Here is a 24,469-nt window from a genome sequence, read left to right on the forward strand (position 1 = left end):
GTTCTACATGTAGGTGGTTTGCATACAATCGGTTCCCATGTCATCAATTCACATATAATCAACCTTGTTTAGTTTAGTAACATATTGGAAATTCATGAAAATGAAACATAATTAAATAATATACTCATTGGATAAACGGTTCTCCTAAAACACACCCTAAGACTTATAGAGTCACTCAAATCATCATATAAATGTAGCACGAATGCTCACACTCTCCGAAAAACACACCCTTACAATCCCTGATTAATGGAGCATTGCTCAAAATTCCCTTATTTCTCCATCAAATCATCGGGCCACAATGCCCTACAATTACATAGGTAAGCACTCACAATCCTATGGCATGCCAACTATATCTAATGGTTCCCAAAAATTCACAGTGCCAACATATCATAGTAATACACATTTACATATCACGTCATTTTAGGCTCAAAATTTTTAATAGAGCTCAAAGTACCACAGCTCGTCATAGAATAGCTTGTAAAGCATTAAGCTTGCATATACAGAACATTAAGCATAAAACAACAACATAGTAGACTTAGGGTTCGCATACCGCATATATATACATTTCTATATAATAGGTAGAACAAAAAATTCTAATGCAAAGGTATGTATATATATAGTATATTAAAAACCACGCATGCATACATATAATACAAAACCCTTTTAATGCAAAGATATGTACATATATTATTTATAATAACCTTTGCCCATGCATTCATTGTATATAGAAATTCCCTTTTACATCATGTATATATATTACACAAATTAAAACTTGCAAACCTATATATAATATATAACAGTACACACAAATTATACCATATAACAAACTTTAGACGCCTATATATATTATATATTTAACCTAACCCTGGACGCGTGTATACATTTTACTCAAGGTTTGCATAGCATCTAAAAACGCACGCACATAGATTCATGCTAAGAGTTCATACAACGCATAGATGAGGTTTGCCCAATGCATGGAAAAGGTTCGAACAAGCACATGTTCAATTCACAACATGAACACAGGGTTCGCACGTCTCACTTGCTTTCAGTAGAGTGCAAACCCGTTTTCAAGTGCAGTATATAATGTACTCACCTTGTTCACCACAATGTCGATTATGTGACCTTTTCCTTGCCTTTTGTCTCTGCTAGTCGATGCTCCTCCAGTATTTTCAGCTTCGCATGAACAAATACACATCACATATTGTTTAAAAAAATTTAATTCATTCTCTACTCAACAACAGCACTACTTACGTTATCTCTTGCACATTTTTATTGTTCTAATACTTACCCCATTTCCTAACTTTTAACCCTCCTAACATATATTTGTAGATCTAGACTATTAATTAAATGTTAATCTCACCTAACTCTTTCCTTTAAGAATCAGTCACTGTTCATCAACTTCCAAAAGAATAAAACCATTTTAAACAACATTTCTTAGCTTCGCCAACTTCAATCACCCATTTTCATGAAGCCAAATCATAAAAACAAAACAAAGATTATTTATATTTCCTAACCCAACCGTAGATACTTTAGTCAAAAGCATTTCATGCAGATTTGATCTAAAAGTAGATTGTTTACCTTTGGTCTTGCTATCCTTTGTGACTCTCGAGTGGTCTGCCCAATAACTGAACCAAAGTTTAAGAATTAAAAGTTGGTGTTTTACTTGAGAATTTAAAGAAGAAAATGGAGCTTGGTTGCTTAGAAAATGTAATGCGCAAGAAAATTTTGAAGGAAAATTAACTACTAGATGCAACAGCTTTTGAAATGAATAAAGTGTAAAAAAAAAGAAATTAAAACAAAAAAAAGCAAATGAGCAGTGATGGCTTATATAGCCAAATTCATTTCTAAAGTTGGTTTATTTATCCTATAGATCCCTCCTAATTGTACCCTTGTTTTAATAAATCCCCCACTAACAATTAGTCCTAATTTACCTATTTAAGTTCTCTACTTTCGTTATTATTCCTATTTAGTCCTAATTACTAACGTGATTTCTATTTACTCTATTTTTATACTATAATTTAATGTCAATACTATCGGCCCAGTTTCCAAGATGTGACAATCTAAGGTTGGGATAAAAATGGGTAGGTATGGTTAAAATTAATACATACCTACAAGGCCGAAAAGTATACAATAAAGTGTTGCAAAGATGGGGAAAGGTATGGATGCAAACACTGCTCCAAATTTTCCTGCACAAAATATCATATATGTTAAGATTAAATCAACATTTGGATCTAATTTAATAACTTTTTTACATTGGGGTCTGAACTTTTGTTTGCCAAAGCTTGGTTCTGAGCTTAGTAAATTGTTCTCGCATTGAGACTTAAATTAGGTAATCGTTCCCACTTTGGGCTTGAACTGTAACGCCCCAAAAATCCAAGTTTTTATTTTTGCATGTTCGTAACACAACTACTTGTTTGCTTCAGTGGTTAAGTGATTTGGGTCTGTTTGGGAGTGTCAAGAAGTCTTGGGTTTTTAAACCTTTGCCTAAACTTAGTAGGTTTTTAAATTATTGTGGCTAAAGCATGACATAAAAAGCCTATTGGTCTATAGGGTAAGTGGCGTGTTACCTATGTCAGTGGTCTAAGGTTCGAATCTTGCTGGAGGCAAGGGAGTGTTTATTTTGCTGCTTTGCCGTGGAGGGTGTTGGAGTTTGATTGAAACACTGAAGTGGTTAAGGAGAATTCAAATTGAGTGGTTGATGGAAGGTGTGATCAGGTGGAGAGATTTGAGAAGGGATTTTAGGAGAAAATCAAGGGAAGTGAGGGGAGAGGGAGTGTTGTGCCGAAATGAGGCTCTGAGGCACTCAAGAATTCAGCTAGAGGGGTGTTTCTCATTTTGATTCTGCTTTGTTTTTTTCTCTCTGCTGAAACCTCTTCTCCCTTAAACTATTACTCTGTTTCTTCTCCCTCAAGTTTTGTGTTGCCGATTCCCAATTGATCACTGCCGAAACCATTCCTCTCATTGCCTCTTCTTTGTTTCTTTTCCCAAATATTTCTGACGATTGATGTTGTTTCTCCCTTGCCGATTCTCTTTTCTTTTTACCCTTATTGTGTCGATTCTATTCTTACTGCTTCCTGCCAATCAGTGTTCCTGTGTTCCCTCTCTTTGGACTTCCCAGGAATATTACTGTACTGAAAAGGCCAACTGCTTTTCCCGTCTCTACTATTCTGATTATCATTCTCTATTTGCTGATAAGTCTTACACTTCGTAGTGGGTACTCTTCTCGCGTTACTGGTAAGTGAAGATAGTAAATTGTTATTTTTTTACTGATTGATTGACTGCTTACCCATTTTCAGTTTGTGCCTAGGAACCATTCAAAGAGTTGAAGGTTTGTAATCAACACTTGGGTAGGCGAAACTCCCCTATATACTCGATCGAAAGTATTGTGGTGTGAGTTCAACGGTTGGGATCTTGAGTGTATTCGATTAAGTATATGTTTAATTGATTAATTGGGAATTGTTGGTCAAGTGTAGGTTTCAAAGGTGGGGGCGGTTTTCTCAACAAATAGGAACCAGGTGCGTAAACATTGCCCAAATCATAAACCAACAAAAGCCGAAAAATATGACAATTGACGCTACATGAGCCTACGTTCGCTCGTGTGGTAATCTAAATGCAGAAAACGTGGGCGTTACACTATTGAGGCCACCATGAGCGAATCATGGTCCTTGGCCGTTTTGGGCCATGTTGGGCCGAAATAGGCCGTATGGCCCAATGGGCTTGTGGGCCCCACTTGGGTAAAACACACGAACATAAGGAGATTATTAGGCCAAACTGTGTGATTTTCATGACCGAGACCAATTCTGGGCTTTGTGGGCCACACGAGTGTGTGGGCCCATATGGGCTCGCATTATGGGCCTTGGGCCCAATTTCACTGTTTGACTGTTAAGGTTGCACGGGTCGTCCGAGACGACTGTTGACCTACTGATGGGTCGGTAAGTAGACCTAGACTCCCAAGTAGATATAAAATGATTGTTATGCCCCCACGTGGTAAAATGACTGTTATGCCCCTATGTTATAAAATGACTATATGTTGTATGTTATGTATGACTATATATAAACATGCCACGATATATATATGTTGCATACGTGTATAATATGTTGCATAGGAATGGGATTATTTTTGGAGGAAGTGTACTGTATCGGCAGCTCTGCTGCATATACTGTTTAGTGCCGCAACCAGTGCTAATTTTAGAGCGTAGGGATGGGTGGGTGATATTATCCCCACATGGAGTGTTGGGCTGGACGGAGAGGAGTGTAGAGGCTGGTTGGGTAGGATTTATGATTGCATGTCTGAACTGTTACTGATACTTTAATGGGCTAAGGCCTAACTGATCTGAACTGTTATTGAATTGGGCTTAGGCCCAAACTGTACTTGCCTAGGGCCTGTTTGGCCATTTTACTTATATGGGGTTACACACTGAGTTTTCATAAACTTTCCCCTCTGTTTATTTTATAGGTAATCCCCAATCTTAGGGGTCGGTGCTGCGAGAGACTCAAAAGTGGCTACACAACCGCACCTTCTTGTATACTGGATTTTTACTAATAATAATTTAATTTGGGTATTTGATTGTAATAAGGCCTCTTTAAATTATTAACTTTTAATTTGGGATTTTAAATATTTAAAATCTTATTGATAGTAGTAGGACGCAGATTTTCAAAAGATGTATGCTTTTCAAGACACCACGTTTTCGTCAAATACTGTAAAAGCTTCCGCATCAAACAATGTTTTAAATATAGTAACAAACTAATATGATAAACAAAATGCTAAAGACAACTTGAGTTTTCAATAGATGAGAATTAATATAGAACGAGTTTTTTTCCCATTGAAACTATGTTTTCGAAAAACATTTCAATGTGATATCGCTAGATTCAGCCAGAAAGGCTGGGTTTGGGATGTTACATTTAGTGGTATTAGAGCCAGGTTCAAAACTCGACTGTAGTTTTTGGGTTTCTTCTAAAACTTGGATTTTCAAAACGAACTGTTCTAAATGATTTGGAAGTATTTTGAAATATTTATACTGAATGTGTGGTACACCGAGTCTCCGGCGTCGATTCTATAAGTTCTCTAAAACTGTTATCTGTTTAAAACTAAAACTACTATAGATAGACCGTACTGAAACACTTAGGTTAGTGTATACTGATACTGTAGTAAAATCGATAAACACTGGAAGATACTACGTCGTACGAAAACAAACTCTGAACTACTGAAATTGTTTCCATAAAACATCTGCTAATAAATATTGAACTATAAACTGATTCATCAAACTTTTAATTCAGATAAGCGTGACTAGACGAGGAGTGCACGAGGTACTCGCAGACGGGGTACTAGAGGTCGAGGTAGAGGCCGTAGAAGGGCTCAAGCTGAGTCTTTTTCACTGGGTAGTATGCCAAATCTAGACACTAGTGAGACGCTGCTGTCGTCTGTCACTGAGAGTGGGTCACAAGACCGAGCGGCTAGGGACGACGCACTGTCTCAAGCCATGTTAAGGATTTTAGAGAGGGTCGTTGGGCCCAATATTGGAGTTCGAGGCTGCGGATCGATTATAGAGTGAATCTGATCTAACGGGGCTGAGATTTTTAGGGGTATTGCTGGAGTTGCCCCTAACGTGGCTGAATATTGGATTAGGCCACAGAGAGGATCATAGATGACCTCGACTGCACCCCCAAACAGAAATTAAAAGGAGCCGTGTCATTGTTACGAGACGAAGCCTATCAGTGGTGGCTTACAGTTAAAGAGGGTATTCAGGATGACCGATTGACATGGGAATTCTTCAAAACTACTTTCTAAGGGAAGTATGTGGGCGCTAGTTATGTGGATGCCCGGAGGAGGGAGTTTCTAAATCTGACTCAGGGGGATAAATTAGTGGCTGAGTGTGAAGCTAAATTTTTACGATTAAGCCGCTATGCATGTGGGATGGTGGCAACCGATTATGAAAGGTGTGTTCAGTTCGAGGACGGCCTCAGGGATAGTCTGAGAATTTTGATAGCTCTACAGATGGAGCAAGATTTGCCACACTGGTGGACAAGGCAAAGATAGCCAAGGAGGTGAAGCGTACTAAGCGTCTGAACAGAGAAAAGGGTAGGAATAAGAGGGAGTCAGAGCCCTCAAGTTTCGCTCAGAGGCCGAAGCAAAATGCCAGAGTGGATGGGCCAGTCAGAGTTGGGGCCCCTATTGCTGCTACTGGACCACAGACATGTGTTGGTTGTGGTAGACGCCTTCAGGGAAAGTGCTGGAAAAGGATTGGGGCATGTTTGAGGTACAAATCATTAGATCACTGTATCAGAGACTGTCCACGGAGGCCCAAGCAGAAACGAGCTATAGGCTGGGGTACTGTTTAACTACCGAGAAGTGTTCAGCAGCCACCATGAGGCAGTGGCCAGGCCAAAGATGGGAATGGTATTGGCCGTGGTCGTGGAGCACCGAGTAGAGGTGGTGGTCATACTGAGGCGAGGCAGCCAATTCTAGTTTATGCTGCACGTTGCCGAGAGGACGGAGACGCCCAGATGTTATTACTGGTACATTTTTTTATCTATAATGTACCTTGTACTGCACTAATTGATGTTGGGTCTATGCTTTCATATATATCATGCTCGGTGTCTGAGACTTTGGGTATCATGGTTGAAACCACTGCGAGTGAAATTACTGTGTTGAGTCCTTTAGAGCAGTCAGTTAAGGTGAACAGATTGTTCAGAGATGTACCATTGGAGGTTCAAGGAACCATCTTTTTGGCGGACTTAATGGAACTTCCTTTTGGAGAATTTGACTTAATATTGGGCATGGACTGGCTGGTTAAGCATCAAGTGAATTTGGACTATGCTACTAAACGGGTGGTACTGAAATTTGTAGAGGGGGATAAGGTGGTGCTAATAGGGGAGCATCAAAATTATCTGTATGTAGCCTACATAAATGGTGTAGATTCTGAGGCTCCGTCTGTTAAAGATACCAGAACAGTCAAGGATTTTTTAGATGTTTTCCCTGATGAACTACCTGGACTACCTCCAAACTGTGAAGTTGAATTTGGGATTGAGCTCCTACCGGGTACAGCTCTAGTGTTCATCGCTCCCTATAGAATGACACTGAAGAAGCTAGTAGAGCTTAAGGCTTAGATTTAAGAGTTACTGGATTGCCCTAGTGTGTTTCCATGGGGAGCACCAGTTTTATTTGTGAAAAAGAAGGATGGATCCATGCGTATGTCAATCGACTATCGGTAACTGAATTAATTGACTATTAAGAACAAGTACCCCGTGCCGAGGATTGATGATCTATTCGATCAATTTTTAGGAGTTTCGGTCTTCTCTAAGATTGATCACCAATCGGGGTATCATCAATTGAGAGTCAAATAGGCTAATGTACACAAGACAATGTTTAGGACTTGTTATGATCATTATGAGTTCCTTGTGATGCCATTTGGACTGACGAATGCACCAACGGCTTTTATGGATCTGATGAACTGAGTGTTTCAACCTAATTTGGATCGGTTCGTAGTGGTTTTTATAGATGACTTCTTGGTGTATTCAAGAACTGAGGATGAACATGAAGCAATTATACGCCAAGTTTTATAGATTTTGAGGGAGAAACAATTATACGCCAAGTTCAGCAAGTGTGAATTCTGGCTACGAGAGGTAACATTTTTAGGCCATCTGGTATCTACTGAAGGGATTAGAGTTGATCCTCGAAAAATTGAAGCTGTTTTGGATTGGAAGCCGCCTAAGATGGTCTTTGAGATTTGAAGTTTTCTAGGTCTGGCAGGGTATTATAGACATTTTGTTGAGGGGTTTCCATTGATTGCTGCACCTCTGACTAAACTGTTGCGTAAAGGGGTACCGTTTGTCTGGACTGGTAAGCAGCAAGAGAGTTTTGAGAAACTTAAGAAGGTTCTGACGGAGGCCCCTATCTTAATACAGCCAGAGTCTGGGAAAGAATTCACTGTCTATAGCGATGCATCACATGTCAGTTTGGGATGTGTATTGATGCAAGAGGGTAAGGTGGTAGTGTACGCATCTCGTCAGCTTAAAACTCATGAGGCGAATTATCCGACGCATGACTTGGAGTTGGCCGCAGTGGTTTTTGCACCAAAAATCTGGAGGCATTACTTGTACGGTGAGAAGTGTATCATTTACACTGATCACAAAAGCCTTAAGTACCTCCTGACTACAACTGTACTATTGAATACCACCCTGGTAAGGCTAATGTGGTAGCCGACGCACTGAGCCGTAGAGCTATGACTAACCTGAGAGTGATGTTTGCTCACCTAAGTTTATTTGATGATGGTAGTCTATTGGCGGAACTTCAAGTTAAACCAACATGGATAGAGCAGATTAAGGGTAAGCAAATAGAGGATGAGTTGTTGGGACATCGTTTCCGACAGGTTGAGAGTGGGAATACCAAAGATTTTGGACTAAATAGAGACTGGGTGCTCTATTTCTGTTGGAGAATCTGTGTACCAAAATATACTAAATTGAGGCAGTCTATACTACGAGAGGCGCATAGTAGCCCTTATGCTATGCATCCTAGCAGAAATAAGATGTACCATGACCTTTGTGAGTAATATTGGTGGCCTGGTCTTAAGCGTGAAGTTACTGATTTTGTAAGTAAGTGTCTAACTTGCTAGTAAGTAAATGTTGAACATCAGTTATCTTCAGGGTTACTTCAGCCAGTTAAAATTCCACTTTGGAAGTGGGAGAGAGTAACTATGGACTTCGTTAGTGGGTTACCCCTAACACCAACTAAGAAGGATACGGTATGGGTCGTAGTGGATTGGTTGATCAAGTCAGCCCATTTCATACCAGTTCATACTGATTACTCTTTGCAGAAGCTAGCTAAACTGTATGTGGCTAAGATAGTGAGATTGCATGTGGTACCTATTTCTAGAATATCAGATAGAGATCCTTACTTCACGTCTCAGTTCTGGAAGAAGTTACATGAGGCTTTGGGTACAAGACTAGACTTTAGTACTGCGTTTCACCCCCAGACAGATGGTCAATCGGAAAGGGTGATTCAAATACTGGAAATATGTTAAGGTGTTGTGTAATTGATTTTCGAGGCTCTTGGGAAGACTATTTGCCTTTGGCAGAGTTTGCTTACAACAATAGTTACCAGTCTAGCATACAAATGGCACCTTACGAGGCATTATATGGTCATAGGTGTCGTACTCCTTCGTGTTGGACTGAGTTGGGCGAGTGGTGTGTTTTGGGCCCTGAATTGGTTTTTAATACCAAGGATAAAGTTAGATTAATTTGGGATCGACTGAAGGCGGCATCTGACAGACAGAAGTCGTATACGGATTTTGAGGCTAAAATTTTCTTTTACTGGGGTAGACTTGTAACGCCCCAAAAATCCAAGTATTTATTTTTGCATGTTTGTAACACAATTACTTTTTTGCTTTAGTGGTTAAGTGATTTGGGTGTGTTTGGGAGTGTCTGAGAAGTCTTGGGTTCAAGCCTGGGCTTGTGCAAAAAAAATTGTTTTTAAGGAAGGAAACCCTTGCCTATAGTTAGTAGGTTTTTAAATTATTGTGGGTAAAACATGACATAAAAAGCCTACTGGTCTAGGGGGTAAGTGGCGTGTTACCTATGCCAGTGGTCTAAGGTTCGAATCTTGTTGGAGGCAAAGGAGTGTTTCTTTTGTTGCTTTGCCGTGGGGGGTGTTGTAGTCTGACTAAAACACTGAAGTGGTTAAGGGGATGTGTGATCAGGTGGAGAGATTTCAGGAGGGATTTCAGAATAAAATCAAGGGAAGTGAGGGGAGAGGGAGTGTTGTGCCAAAATGGGGCACTGAGGCACTCAAGAATTCGACTAGAGGGGTGCTTCTCATTTCGGTTCTGCTTTGTTTTTTTCTCTCTGCCAAAACCTCTTCTCCCTTAAATCGTTTCCCTTCTTCCTCTCCCTTAGGTTTTGTATGGCCGATTCCTAATTCTGATCACTGCCGAACCATTCCTCTCCTTGCCTCTTCTTTGATTCTTTTCCCAAATATTTCTGACGATTGCTGTTGTTTCTCCCTTGCCGATTCTCTTTTCTTTTTACCCTCATTGTGTCGATTCTGTTCTTACCGCTTCCTGCAAATCAGTGTTCCTGTATTCCCTCTCTCTGGAGTTTCCAGGAATATTACTCTTCTGGAAAAGCTGACTACTTTTACCGTCCCTACTGTTCTGATTATCATTCTCTATTTGCCGATAAGTCTTACACTTCGTAGTGGGTACTCTTCTCGCGTTACTGGTAAGAGAAGATAATAAATTGTTATTTTGCTGCTGATCGATTGAGTGCTTACTCATTTTTGGTTTGTGCCTAGGAACCATTCGAAGAGTTGAAGGTTTGTAATCAACAATTGGGTAGGCGAAACTCCCCTCTATACTCGATCGAAGGTATTGTGGTGTGAGTTCAACGATTGGGATCTTGAGTGTATTCGATTAAGTATATGTTTAATTGATTAATTGTGAATTGTTGGTCAAGTGTAGGTTTCAAAGGTGAGGGGGTTTTCTCAACAAATAAGAACCATGTGTGTAAACACTGCCCAAATCGTAAACCGGCAAAAGCCGAAAAATATGACGATTGACGCTACATGAGCGTGCGCTCACTCGTGTGGTAATCCGAACGCATAAAATGTGGGCATTAGACTGTTGAAGCCACCATGAGCGAATCATGGTCTTTGGTCGTTTTGGGCCATGTTAGGCTGAAACGGGTCATGTGGGCCCAATGGGCTTTTGGGCCCCACTTGGGTAAACCACACAAACGTGAGGAGATTATTGGGCCAAATTGTGTGATTTTCATGACCGAGACCAATTCTAGGCTATGTGGGCCACACTAGTGTGTGGGCCAACATGGGCCCGCATTATGGGCCTTAGGCCCAATTTCACTGTTTGACTGTTAAGGTTGCACGGATCGTCTGAGATGACTGTGGACCTACTGATGGGTCGGTATGTAGAACTAGACTCCCAAACTGATATAAAATAATTGTTATGCCCCTATGTTATAAAATGACTATATGTTCTATGTTATGTATGACTGTATATAAACATGCCACGATATATATATGTTGCATACATGTATTATATGTTGCATGGGAATGGGATTAGTATTGGAGGAAGTGTACTGTACCGGCAGCTCTGTACATATACTGTTTAGTGCCGCAATCGGTGCTAGTTTTGGAGTGTAGGGATGGTTGGGTGATATTTTCCCCACATAGAGTGTTAGGCTGGATTGAGAGGATTGTAGAGGCTAGTTGGGTAGGATTTTTGATTGCATGTCTGAACTGTTACTGATACTTTAATGGGCTAAGGCCCAACTGTTCTGAACTATTATTGAATTAGACTTAGCCCAGACTGTACTTGCCTAGGGCCTGTTTGGCCATTTTCCTTATATGGGGTTACACACTGAGTTTTCGTAAACTCACCCTTCTATTTATTTTACAGGTAATTCCCAGGCTTAGGGATCGGTGCTGCGAGAGACTCGGAGGTGGCCACACAACTGCACCTGCTTCTATACTGGATTTTTACTGATAATAATTTGATTTGGGTATTTGATTGTAATAAGGCCTCATTAAATTATTAACTTTTAATTTGGGATTTCCATTATTTAAAATCTTACTGATAGTAGTAGGATGCGGATTTTCAAAAGATGTATGCTTTTGTAGAGACCACGTTTTCGTAAAATACTATAAAAGCTTTCGTATCAAACAATGTTTTAAATATAGTAACAAACTAATATGATCAACAAACTAATAAAGACAACTTGAGTTTTCAATAGATGAGAATTAATATAGAACGGGTTGTTTTTTCTATTGAAGCTATGTTTTCAAAAAACACTTCAATATGGTATCGCCAGATTCGGTCATAACGTCTAGGCCAGGTTTGAGGGGTTACATGAAATTTTTTTGTCCAAGTTAGTCCTTGAACTTGACAATTGTTCCCACATTGAGGCCTGAACTCAGGGTTTTGGAGGACTAACTTGAACAAAAAAAATTCAAACCCCACTGTGAGAACAACTGCAAAATTTAGGGTTTAATTTAGATAAAAAAATCCAAGCCCCAAAGTAGAATCAATTGTCAAATTTAAGGTTTAAGGTTCCACAGTATGAGAAAATTTTTCAAGTTCAGATCTCAAAAAGTAATTTAACCATTTATATTACTTGAATATTTATTTCTTTTCAACATATATTCATATATGAATATAAGTATGATTGTTTAAATATATATATAAAAAGATCGAGCGTATTAATGTTTGACATATACCAAATATAATGAAAAACATCATGAAGCCAACCATTATCTAATTAACTCGACGACTTCTGACTCGGGTTAATCCTAGGAGTCTAACGTTTTCCTTGAAACATAACTATGATATCACCATGGGAGAATAATACAACACTAGCAGCCTGCACCAATAGCTGGTCTGAAAGCATATCTTACACGAAAACTGTAGAACTGGTGACCGTTCCAAATAGTCCATCAAGCATTATCCCAATCCCTTGCAAAATTATTACAAAAATCAACCACCTGGCAAACATATATATATGTATAAATGCATTCATTCAATGGATTGCCAATGAGGGATTGGTCCTTATTGTAAGGCCAACGAGGCCTTAAGTTGGAGTTTCATAATGTTTGAGTTTAATCTAGGGAGGATTGTTATACAATGGTTTTTGGGTAACTTGTTCCCAGTTTTTCCTCAAGAAGGGCTTGTTTGATTGATAGTTATGTTAAACTGTCATACCTGCCAGCCAATGCCACGGCTTAGTACATAAGCCAAAGTAGGAGTCACTAATTCGCTGCAATGACAGGTCATTTATTATATAGGCTAGTGGGATAACATAAGCATAAGAACCTCCAATAACTGCTAGTAACCTTGTTCCAAAAAGTGCTTGGAGAATCATGTTATCATTTAAAGTTTTGGCTGTTAGGTGTTTTTTTTATCCACTTTGTCACTTGAATTTGACAATTAAATTCCTTTTGGTCTTTGAATTTAAGGTATTATCATTTAAAATTTAAAAATTTTATATAATTTTTCAAGTGATGATTACATTCAGTGTCAATAATTAAACAAGTGGTTGAACAAGTTAAACAATCGATTTTTTATTCAACCAGTTTGATGGATTCCATCGCCAAACATTTTATAAAACTTTGACAACTTTTAATATTGACATAATAGTAATTTTAGCTCTCATCATTTATACATTGTGTAAATTTAATCTTGATTCTAAAAATTCAACTCCCTAACATTTATATAGTGCAATTTTATATTTTTACGCTTTTTCTTTTGTTTGTAACATTCAAGGTTAAATTTAAAATAATAAGAAAAGATAAAATTATTATGTCAAATTTTTAGATTTTTAATTTTAATATATTTTGGATCAAATTTAATTGATAAATTTACTTTTTAGCTTTTAAGGTGAAAGAGTCATAAAAAAACTAAACTATAAAAACAAAATCAAATTATACAATGTGTAAAAGTTAAAAGGTTATTTTAGAATCAAAACTAAATTGATACAATGTATAAATATTGATTATTAAAATTTTATTATGCCAATTTTATAAATAAAAATAATAGATAAATATAAAACAAAATAACTAAATAGTATCCGGTTCAAGTAGTATTTTAAAATAATTATATCGTAAGCCTAAATGCATAAAATGTTATCACATTGCAATATTTTTTGTTGAAGTGTATTTTTAAAAATAATTAAGTTTAAGAAAAATATTCTTAATAACATAGAATGTAAAACAAAACATGCAAAATAAATATTATAGCAATTACAACCTCATCAAAAAAATTTATACCTATGCTATTGATTAAGTGGCTAGGGTAGGTTTTGTTGGGATAGGGGCGGAACATGCAGCTGGATTTTGTTTGCCACTAACTTTAGGCTTCACATTCGACAATTGTGATACTGTAGGTCCAGTCGGTCCACTGTGCGTAATTTCAATGTCTGCAAGTTCCACATTTTTAGACGGCAAAGTAACGCTGCAAATAATCTTGGCAGCTTCTGGAAGCGCAGAACTGTCGCGAATGTTTTTGAAACTAATGTTGCTTAGTTTAACTTTTGATTCTTCTTGCATCAACAAAATAATGATTCAATGACCGATTAACTCTTTTTACTCTCTTATGATTTTGATAAATATGTACATACATTTATTTTGCATTTGTTGCATGGGCAATATTTCTGATCAATTATAATAGGAGAACTAATATTGGTCATAATAATATCCTCAAAGTGAATGTTCGAACAGGTGTCAGGTTCAGCACCTGTCCAACTTTTGATTCTACCACCATTGGAAGTATTAGTCATGGTGTAGTTTTTTACTGTAACTCCATCAACGGGTTCTTCATTTTTAAACAATCCGAGATTGCCAATACTGATACCATGTCCTGGTCCACAAGATACTCCATTGATAACCAAATTTTTGGATCCATCCCAAATTGAAATACAATCATCACCAGTTTTTATCTCCATGTTAAGAACATTAACCCCATCTGATCTCCCGATGTGAATCCCATCTCTGTTTCAGCTTTCTCTAGGTGCAGATAAAGTGAAATATTCGAAAGTAATGTTTTTGCATCCTAGAACATTAACATGGAATTGCTTGCTGTCTTTGGTAGTTATATCTTGTATCATTATGTTGGTTAAGAAATCAAACCTTAGGTTCTATTTAATTTCAGAATGAAACAAAAAAATAATTATTACTTACTTCTATTTATAAAAACAAAAGTCATAACTTCTCAATAAGAAAATAACTTACAATAGGAAGTTAATCACAATAATCATGTTTTTCGCAACCTTCCCTTTTATAAGCAGTGGTTCCCTGGCTATCGAAAACTCCTCCGCTAGACAATTTGAAATTATCGATTCTATTGAAGGCAATCCATTTAGGCTGCTTGAAAGCACCAGGGTCTGCCAGAGCCTTCACAGTGCCTTTAACTTGAATCTCAATAGGAGCCTTGGAAAGACCATCTAAGGTAGCTGTACTTAAAAAATATATCCCTTTAGGAATCACAATTTTTTAAGTCATTTTAGACAAAAAAATGACTTGTTTTCCGTTCACTTGTAAGTTATTTTCCATTGACCAAATTTATTTCCATGAAACAAACGCAAGAAAATGTAGAAAATATTTTTCGGAAACCATTTTCAATGAAACAAACAAAGCCTGCCTTGACTGAGTTGGTGTCACAAGCCAAGGGGCACCAACTCTGTTGGGTAAATTACTTGAATAGAAAGCCTCATTGCAATTTCATATAATTATTTCATGTATCAGCAATGGTCTACAAGTGTAGTTATAATGCCACTAAGTATCTTTCTTTTTCATTTTTTAAAGAATAAACATAAAATGCAAATACGCTTTTATTTTATTTCAATTCAATGGTAAGATTTTTTTTTTAAATAATATCCATTCAACGAAAAAAAATTACAAGTGAGGATCAAATCCCGAATAAATGTACAAAATAAGATGTAAATAAAAAATGAATTACAAAGAAAATAATGCTCTGTTTGAATCAAGTTGAAAACTCTATCATATGTTGGAGTTTAGGCATTAGGGCTGAGAAGGTTAGACCTTGAAGTGTAGAGATTTGTCATGCCCTCACTGCCGTTACAATGGACACACCTCAAGCACCCAATAAATACGAAAATCTCAAGAAAAAATAGGCAAACTAAATATGCCCGAGAGCTCCCAAAAATGGGAAATCGAACCCTTAATAGAAGACCCAAGCAATGCATTATTATGTCGGAAAAAAGGATGCTCATTCGCATCTCATTGGCGTCCACAGGTCGGTACTATGCCAACTAATACAAAATTCAATGAGAAGGAAGATAAAGTGGGAAGAGAGGGTTGATTTTCAGGCATGTAATCTTCAACAACCACACCGCTAGCCAAAATGTTAAGCCTTACTTTTATAGCAATGTTGACAACTTTAAAAATTCATATTTAAATTACTCTTGCCACTAATACAAAAATATTTATAAAAAATAAAAATTTAAATAATGTAATTTCATAAAATATTCATAAAATATTTTGAAAAATTACACAAATTACCGTCGACTACTACCCATATTTATCAAAGGAAAAACTGGTAAACTATATGCAATTACCAAGCCTAATTTTGGGAAATTTAGGTTGGTGGAAAATACCTATTAAGATTAAAAGGCAAAGTATATTCTTCATTCCTATTATCTCCTCTAAATGATCTAAACTTAACCCACCATAGCAACCCTCTATCTTTCTTCGATTTCTCCACTTCTATCGTGCTGTCTAAAATCATCGGCACTGTCAATCCCACCATCATCGGTGGTGAGAACATGATGTTCACGAATGCATTAAACTGCAAAAATCATTCAATTTTTTACCCTATTTTTCATTGAAAAATATGGGATTGGGGTTTTTTAAAAAAATAAAAACACTTACCCATGCTGCATCGGTGTGAGCGAGGCCATAATGGGATGGGTTCTAATATTGGTTGAAGAATTGAGGGATGGAAATCCCAAAGAAGAGTGACAATCTTGTAATGATAAGGTTTCTCAAGCAATTCATGTTTCTGAATTGTAGACACGATAGTCTAACGGAACCTACAATCAACAAAGCAACAATATTTTCATTAAGGTTACTAAGATGGGATAAACCAATATTTAGTCCTAAATGAAAAAAAAATTCCATCTTGGTCCACATTTGTCTTTGAAAAAATTGGGAAATTTTGTCATGAACTTGGATTCGGATGATGTAACACTTTTAATCTACGACGCCATCACCTAAATTTTTAAAATATTAATTAAAAAATATGGTGATGGCATAGCAGAATTTAATAAGATCATTTTAGTATACTTTAATGGAATCTAAATTTAAGGATTAAATTGAGAAAAGTTACCAAGTTCTTAAACTAATATGACCTTTTATGGTAAAAAAATTTAAATCAGGCTCGAATTTGGATTAGTCAAGTAAAGATCTATATGACACCCCAAACTTAACCGGGACGGTCTGACCTGAATTTCGAGCGACACATTAGCCACCGAGGAGACTCTCCGAAAAACTACCACAAATCACACCAACAATCCATACTCACCATACATATACAAAATATTCCATACAAGCATTTACTCCTAAGAGCATGCTTTTCTAAGTCAAACTATAAGTCATATAATAAGTGGAGTAAGGCATACTTAGATTTTGGCATGCTCTACTAGCTATAAAATGTCTCGTTAGTTCATATGGGTAATATCATATAATTTAAACAGTGAATTCAATCGAACAAGCAAACACGGAGATTAAAAAATCCCAAAAATTAAAATAGACCAAAAAATCCAATTACAACCCTCTAAAAATTTTATTTTTAAATTGTCTAAAATTATTTAAGTCCCATTCCAAGTCTCTAGCCTGGAAATGTCCCATATTGCCCTCTTGGGGTTTTATAAGCTCGGCGCACATATTGTAGAAAGAAAGTTTGTGCAATGGATCACTGAACTGCTGCCCTCCTCGTTATCTCACGCACTACTTATCGTGTAGGGAGAAAAAAGTAAAGAGATGAGCTTGGGAAAGCTGAGTGAAAACACATGTACACAACACAAGAAAACACATCAATAATTCACATGCTAAAAAATACTAAAATTTTGAGTAATAAATAACTCGACAATAAACTAAGTTTTCTTCTAAAGCTAAACAAATGTTAAAAAATATTTGTTTTCAAAACTTCGACAGCTTACTAGGCCATTTTGGTGTCTAATGGAATCTTCCTAATTCAAGTCTAATGTCTAGGTCAGGTTGGGGAGGTTACATTTGGTGGCATCAGAGCCAAGGTTTTTTAAACTTGGATCGTGAAATTTTGAAATTTGTTTGCATGCATGCATCGAAAAGGGGTATTTTGGGAAAACCATACTATAAGATTTTTCAAAAATTTATTTTTCTGTGAGAAATTAAATCTGAGATTACTATTAAAATTTTAGATAAATTGTAAACTTTAGATTGTGAACATTTAGGAGGATAAATAATACTTGAACTTTTGTTTGAAAACTGTAGATATACTTTAGATTTCAAACTTTTGAAAGATCACTATGAACACCTAAGGCAAACGTGGTAGGGGTAGGCCATGTAAGGCTGCACCTATAGAGTGTTAGAGTATGCCCAAAGATTAATCATGAGATGGTTGTAATAACATACGTGATTTATCATGTTTATTAATATAAGGCGTTACCATTATTATTTCAGTTTCTTTTCTGTGTGTATAAATAGATTGTTTTATAATAATGTCCTAAGAATAATACGATTATTCTTAAAAGATCCTTAGTCAAGTATTATTGTTGGATAGGACAACGATAATGCATTAAGACTAACATGCAGTTGATTGATGATAAAGAGTTGTCATTGATATGGAATGTCAGAATCGATGCATGAATATGTGTGTTAGAGAACAACATATTGGACTGACCCATTATGAGTATGTTTCTTGGATTATTATGTAATTGTCACGACATTACTCATAGTGATTAATATGTATATGATCCTCAGACTTGAGATCATCATAATCCCAACATCGTGAGTAGTATATCTTGATACAGTCAAACGTACATCGAATCGGTTGTTTTATAAAGGCGATGTTGGATATACCACAATCGATGTAGAGGGATATGGTTGGTCGATATAGAATAAGTCCTCCTACATAATGGGAGTAATATCTTAGGCCACTTGATTAAGTGAGACTAGAAATGCATGGCCATGCTCAAATAAGTTGATATGAGATGTCATACTTATTTGTATATCGTAGTCTGCTTAAGATATCAAGGAACATGGAATGGACTATGCAAGTGTGACTATTCCATAACTTGTGTCCAATCCAGAGATAAAGGACTTAAGGATTATTGCATAAAAGGTTAATCATAAAAAGTTTATGTCGAATCATGATCTCTTGTGACTTAGGTAGCAATGATGCATTGCTAGATGCCATTTGTTGTTTGTAACATTGGAATCGTTCTAGTATTACTACTAACGTTACAGGAACCTACAGGGTTACACCCTATAATTGAAATGAACAGAATAAGCCATAGTTGGTATTGTTTTTGGGGTCGCTTGAATTAAATTAATTATAGAATTAACTTAATTCGGTAATCAAATTTCCAACACATTATGTACAAGGTTGTTGTACGCATAATGAGGACATGAATTTGGTTAGCATATGAATTCAAATAAATATATGGTTTACCAAAATTATATTATAATTAATGTAATTATAATTTTTGGTTTAAAATATTATTATATTTATTTAATTCCTAAAAACCCTAAAAATAAAAGATTTATAAGGATCCCGCTTTTCCTTTACTTGGGTCTAGCAGCCCTCAAAGAAAAATCACTTTCAAAACTGTTTTGGGGATTTCTTCCGTTCGTAGTCAACTGGGTGGATTACGTAGAGGCTGGGATCACGATAGATTGCGGCTTGGTTCGACAGCAGATTAGACTATTCATTGTTGAGGCATTGCTGTCTACTTTGAATAAAAATTAGGTAATTTCGCAACCTTTTCACCCCGATTTGTTCCTCACACATGGATTCCTGGTTGGGATCGCCGAATTATTATTTTTCCGCTGTGCCATAGGGGTGCCGACTATCCAGCATAGAGTTACCTATTGTCTAGGGAGAATACCCAACACCTGAGAAGGACTATGTTGAGAACAAAAATGGTGATGACACAATGACCCAGGTGATGTTGAGGGTTTTACAAAGGGTTGATGGAGTCCAAACTGGATCGGAGAGTCAGGGATCCATTTCAGGGAGGCTCCAATCGAATGGCCTAGAAATGTTCAAAGGCTTTGCTACAACGAATCCAACGGTGACTGAGAATAGGATGGAGTCATCAGAGAGAATTGTGAAGGATTTAGACTGTACTCTGGAGCAGAAGTTGAAGAGCACTATGTCCTCGCTAAGAGAGGAGGCTTATCATTGGTGGTAGTTTGTCATAAAAGGTACGTAAGTAGACCGTATAAATTGAGAATACTTTCAAAAGGCCTTCCAGAAAAAGTATATGGGCACTAGGTATGCAGAGGCTCGTAGGCTCAAATTTATCAAGCTAAAACAAGGAGACAAGCCCGTGGCAGAATATGAAGCTGAATTCCAAAGGCTCAGTCGATATGCTCAAGGTATGGTCACCACGGAGCGGGATAAATACTTGAGGTTTGAAAATGGGATGTGTTTCAACCTTAATATTCAAGTTGCTCCACACCAAAAACGGGTGTTTTATACCCTAGTGGAGAAAACCAAAATAGTGGAAGAGATTAAACTATTAAATCACGAACAACGGGAGAAAAGTAAGGTCCAGGTTAAAAGAGATTTGGGTTCCACTAGTTCAAACTCTCATCCTATAAAACAAGCTAGAGAGGGTAGACCACAGACAAGGGGCACGATTATTAACTATAGGGGTAAGGCTTACCACTGTAAATATTGTGGAAAGTGCCACCCGGGACACTATTGGAAGAAAATGGGTGCTTGTTTGAAATGTGAATTAATAGAGCATTTGATGAAAGATTGTTATGGTTCAAATAATCAAGTAAAAACTCTGACCCAAAATCATGGAGCGGGCTAGCTACCTCCGAGGGGCCGTTGGCAAAATATGGTTACAAATATTGTAGCAACCAGCACGAACAGATCCAAGGCTAGGCAACCTACCCTTGTTTAACGTCGTTAGGGGTCGTGAGGAGAGGGATGCGTCTGATGTCATCACAAGTATTTTTACTATTAATTTAATATCATACTTTTCCTTAATTGAAATAAGATCCACCCATTCGTATATTGCATGTAATATGTCTGATAAATTAGGTGTTGTGGTAAAGGAAACCACTATTGGTGTAACCGTAGTAAGCCCCTTAGGACAGTCAGTTATTGTAAATAAAATCTATAGGAGATGTCAATTGGAGGTTCAAGGAGTAGTGTTTCCAGTAGACCTTATTGAGTTACCCTTTGGGAAGTTTGATTTAATTATACATATGGATTGGTTACCAGAACACCAGTTCCCTTCTAGGTTGTTACAACCTATCAAAATACCTTAGTGGAAGTGAAAGCGAATAACGATGGACTTTATTAATGGGTTGCCCTTAAAACCCACTTGGAAAGATTCAATTTGGGTAATAGTAGACCGATTATCTAAGTCAACACACTTCTTACCTGTCTGTAAAGATCACCCATTGAAAAACCTGGTTAAGTTCTATATTTCTGAGATAGTGAGGTTGCATAGGGTGCCCATATCAATTATCTCCGAGGCTACAAGAGTCACTAGGTACTCATTTGGATTTTAGTACTGCTTTCCACCCACAAACTGACAAGCAATCTGAATTTGTTATACAAATATTAAAAGATATGTTAAGAGGCTACATTATCGAATTTCGAGGTAGTCAGGAAGAGTATTTGACTTTAGTCGAATTCTCCTAAAATAATAGCTTCCAATCGAGTATCCAAATGGCACCTTATGAGGCCTTGTATGGTCATAAATGCTGAACACCTTTGTGTTGGACCGAACTGGGTAAAAGGAAAGTTTTGGGTCTTGAGTTAGTACAAGAGTCTGTGGGGAAAATTAAACGGGTTCAGGATAGACCAAAAGTGGTTTAAAATAGACAGAAGTCATATGCAGATTTTAAAATAAAGACATTGAGTATAGTGTTGGTGATCAAGTCTTCTTGAAAGTGTCCCCATGGTGAAAGGTGTTAAGATTTTAAAGAAAGGGCAAGTTATGTCCTAGGTTCATAGAACCTTATAAAATCTTTAAAAGAGTTGTTTCAGTTGCGTACCATTTAGAATTACCTTCAGAGCTGGACCAAATTCATAACATCTACCATAGCTCCATGTTGAGGAGGTTCTTGTGCAAATTCTAGTCGTGATGTAAAGATTCTACGAAGAAAATGAATCCCTCTTGTGAAAGTACTGTGACGAAACCGTAGCACGGAGGACACCACATGAGAATCAAAAGACGTATTTCATCAATAATATCCTTACCTATTTAAACTAGGTAAAATTTGAGGACTATAACACCCTAAAATATATATGGTTGGATGAAATAAAAAAAAGCAAGAAATGACTTAGTCTTGGTGGTTATGTAGTTAGTGCACTCCCTAAATATCCTCGTGTTAGAGTATGCCCAAAGATCAATCATGAGATGGTTGTAATAACAAACTTGATTTATCATGTCTATTAATATAAGGCGCTACCAATATTATTTCAGTTTCTTTTCTGTGTGCATAAATAAATTGTTTTATAGTAATGTCCTGAGAATAATATGATTATTTTTAAAAGGTCCTTCATCAAGTATTATTGTTGCCTAGGAAAACAATAATGCATTAAGACTAACATGTAGTTGATTAATGATAAAGAGTTGTCATCGATATGGAATGTCAAGATCGATGCATGAATATGTGTGTTAGAGAACAACATATTGGACTGACCCGTTATGAGTATTTTTCTTGGATTATTATGTAATTGTCACAACATTACTCATAGTGATTAATATGTATATGATCCTCATACTTGAGATCATCATAATCCCAACATCGTGAGTTGTGTATTTTGACACGATCAAACGTATAATCAGAATGGGGTTGTTCTATAAAGGCGATGTTGGATATACCACAATCTGTGTAGAGGGATATGGTCGATCGATATAGGATAAGTCCCTCCTACATAATGGGAGTAATATCTTAGGCCACTTGATTGAGTGAGACTATAAATGCATGGCCATGCTCAAATAAGCTGATATGAGATGTCATACTTATTTGTATATCATAATCTACTTAAGATATCAAGGAACATGGAATGGACTATGCAAGTGTGATTATTCCATGACTTGTGTCCAATCCAGAGATAAAGGATTTAAGGATTATTACATGAAAGGTTAATCATAAACGGTTATGTCGAATCATGATTTATTGTGACTTAGGTAGCAATGATGCATTGCTAGGTGCCACTCATTGTTTGTAACATTGGAATCGTTCTAGTATTACTGCTAACGTTACAAGAACCTACAGGGTCACACACTATAGTTGAAATGAACGGAATAAAATATAGTTGGTATTGTGTTTGGTTATCGCTTGAATTAAATTAATTATAGAATTAATTTAATTGGGTAATCAAATATCGAACACATTATATGTACAAGGTTGTTGTACGCATAATGAACATGAATTTGGTTAGTATATAAATTCAAATAAATATATAGTTTACCGAAATCATTATTATAATTAATATAATTATAATTTTTGGTTTAAAAAAATGTTGATATATTTATTTAATTTTAAGAAACCCTAAAAAGGGATATAAAATCTCATTTTTCTTTGCTTGGTGGGTCTAACAGCCGTCAAAGCAAAATCTTTTCAAAAATAATTTTGAGATTCTTTCTGTTTATTGTCAACAGGGTGGATTACGCAGAGGTCGGAGTCACGATAGATTGCGGCTAGATTTAATAGCAGATCAGATTACTCGTTTTCGAGGCATCGCTGTTTACTCAGAATCACCATTTGGTAATTTCGAAACCCTTTTTCACTCTGATTCGTTCCTCACACATGGATCCATGGTTAGGATCACCGGATGTTTTATTTTTCCACTGCGCCGTAGGGGTGCTGGCGTTCCAACACCTCGGTTCTATCCACTCCTCTCTCATTTCTTTTCTTTTTGTTTTTAGAAAACTAGGATGAAAGCCACTCTAAAATAAATATTAATTGGAGAAAAACTTAACAAGTATGGCCAGAAGCCCAATGGTTAAGCCTTTGCATTTCCCCCTTATATTCCTAACTTCAAGCCATGCCAATCTTCATTTTTCTTTTAATTTCAATAGCATGGGTAAATTACCATGCAGCCTCTTTAAAGTTTGTAAAACCTAGTTATTTAGTTCAATCTTTCCTAATTAGACATAGCTTTTTTATTTCTTTTCAAACCCTAATTGGAATTCTTTTTCCCTTCCCACTATTTCTTTCACTTTATTTCCCATTCTCTTCTTTACAAATATTTTTTCCCCATTGCTAAAATTTACTTTCGCTCCCAAATCAAGATCAATCCCTGATTTCAACTCATTTTCAACCAGAATCATAATTATTGTTAGAAACCCCCCAAATCTTTTCCAAGAAGCAGTAAGTACGCCTTAAATCTCAAAGTTCATCTGCAAACTTTATTTATTTTCTATCTAACAGTAATCTTGCAATCAATTAAATAATCTTTCTTAGTTTTGCCTTAAAAATCTCGATAATCTTGAAGAATCTTGAAATATGTTATTAATTCTTGCGTAAATGTCGTTTGAAAGACCCATTTAGGTACCTCTGGTTATATTCAAACGTAAAGAACATTGCCCTAGATCTTGGTGACAAGTTGTGTCCTTTTACAAGTGAATCGAGGCAAAATCATGCCTACGATAAGGCCACACGGGCTTGTAGGCCACACAACCATGTCCACTTCAAACCCTAGGTTATTTCGACCCTCCACACAGTCTGCCACACGGTCATGTCTTCTCTATAGGTTGATTTTACAAATAC

General features: G+C 36.8%; 1 pseudogene; it reads right to left on the bottom strand.

Annotated features, from left to right (window-relative positions):
* Nucleotides 1–13,783: 13,783 nt before the first annotated feature.
* Nucleotides 13,784–14,989, bottom strand: LOC105786687 (polygalacturonase-like; annotated as a pseudogene).
* Nucleotides 14,990–24,469: the final 9,480 nt, after the last annotated feature.

The sequence above is a fragment of the Gossypium raimondii genome, chromosome 2 (assembly GCF_025698545.1).
Source record: "Gossypium raimondii isolate GPD5lz chromosome 2, ASM2569854v1, whole genome shotgun sequence".
Classification (NCBI taxonomy): Eukaryota; Viridiplantae; Streptophyta; class Magnoliopsida; order Malvales; family Malvaceae; genus Gossypium; species Gossypium raimondii.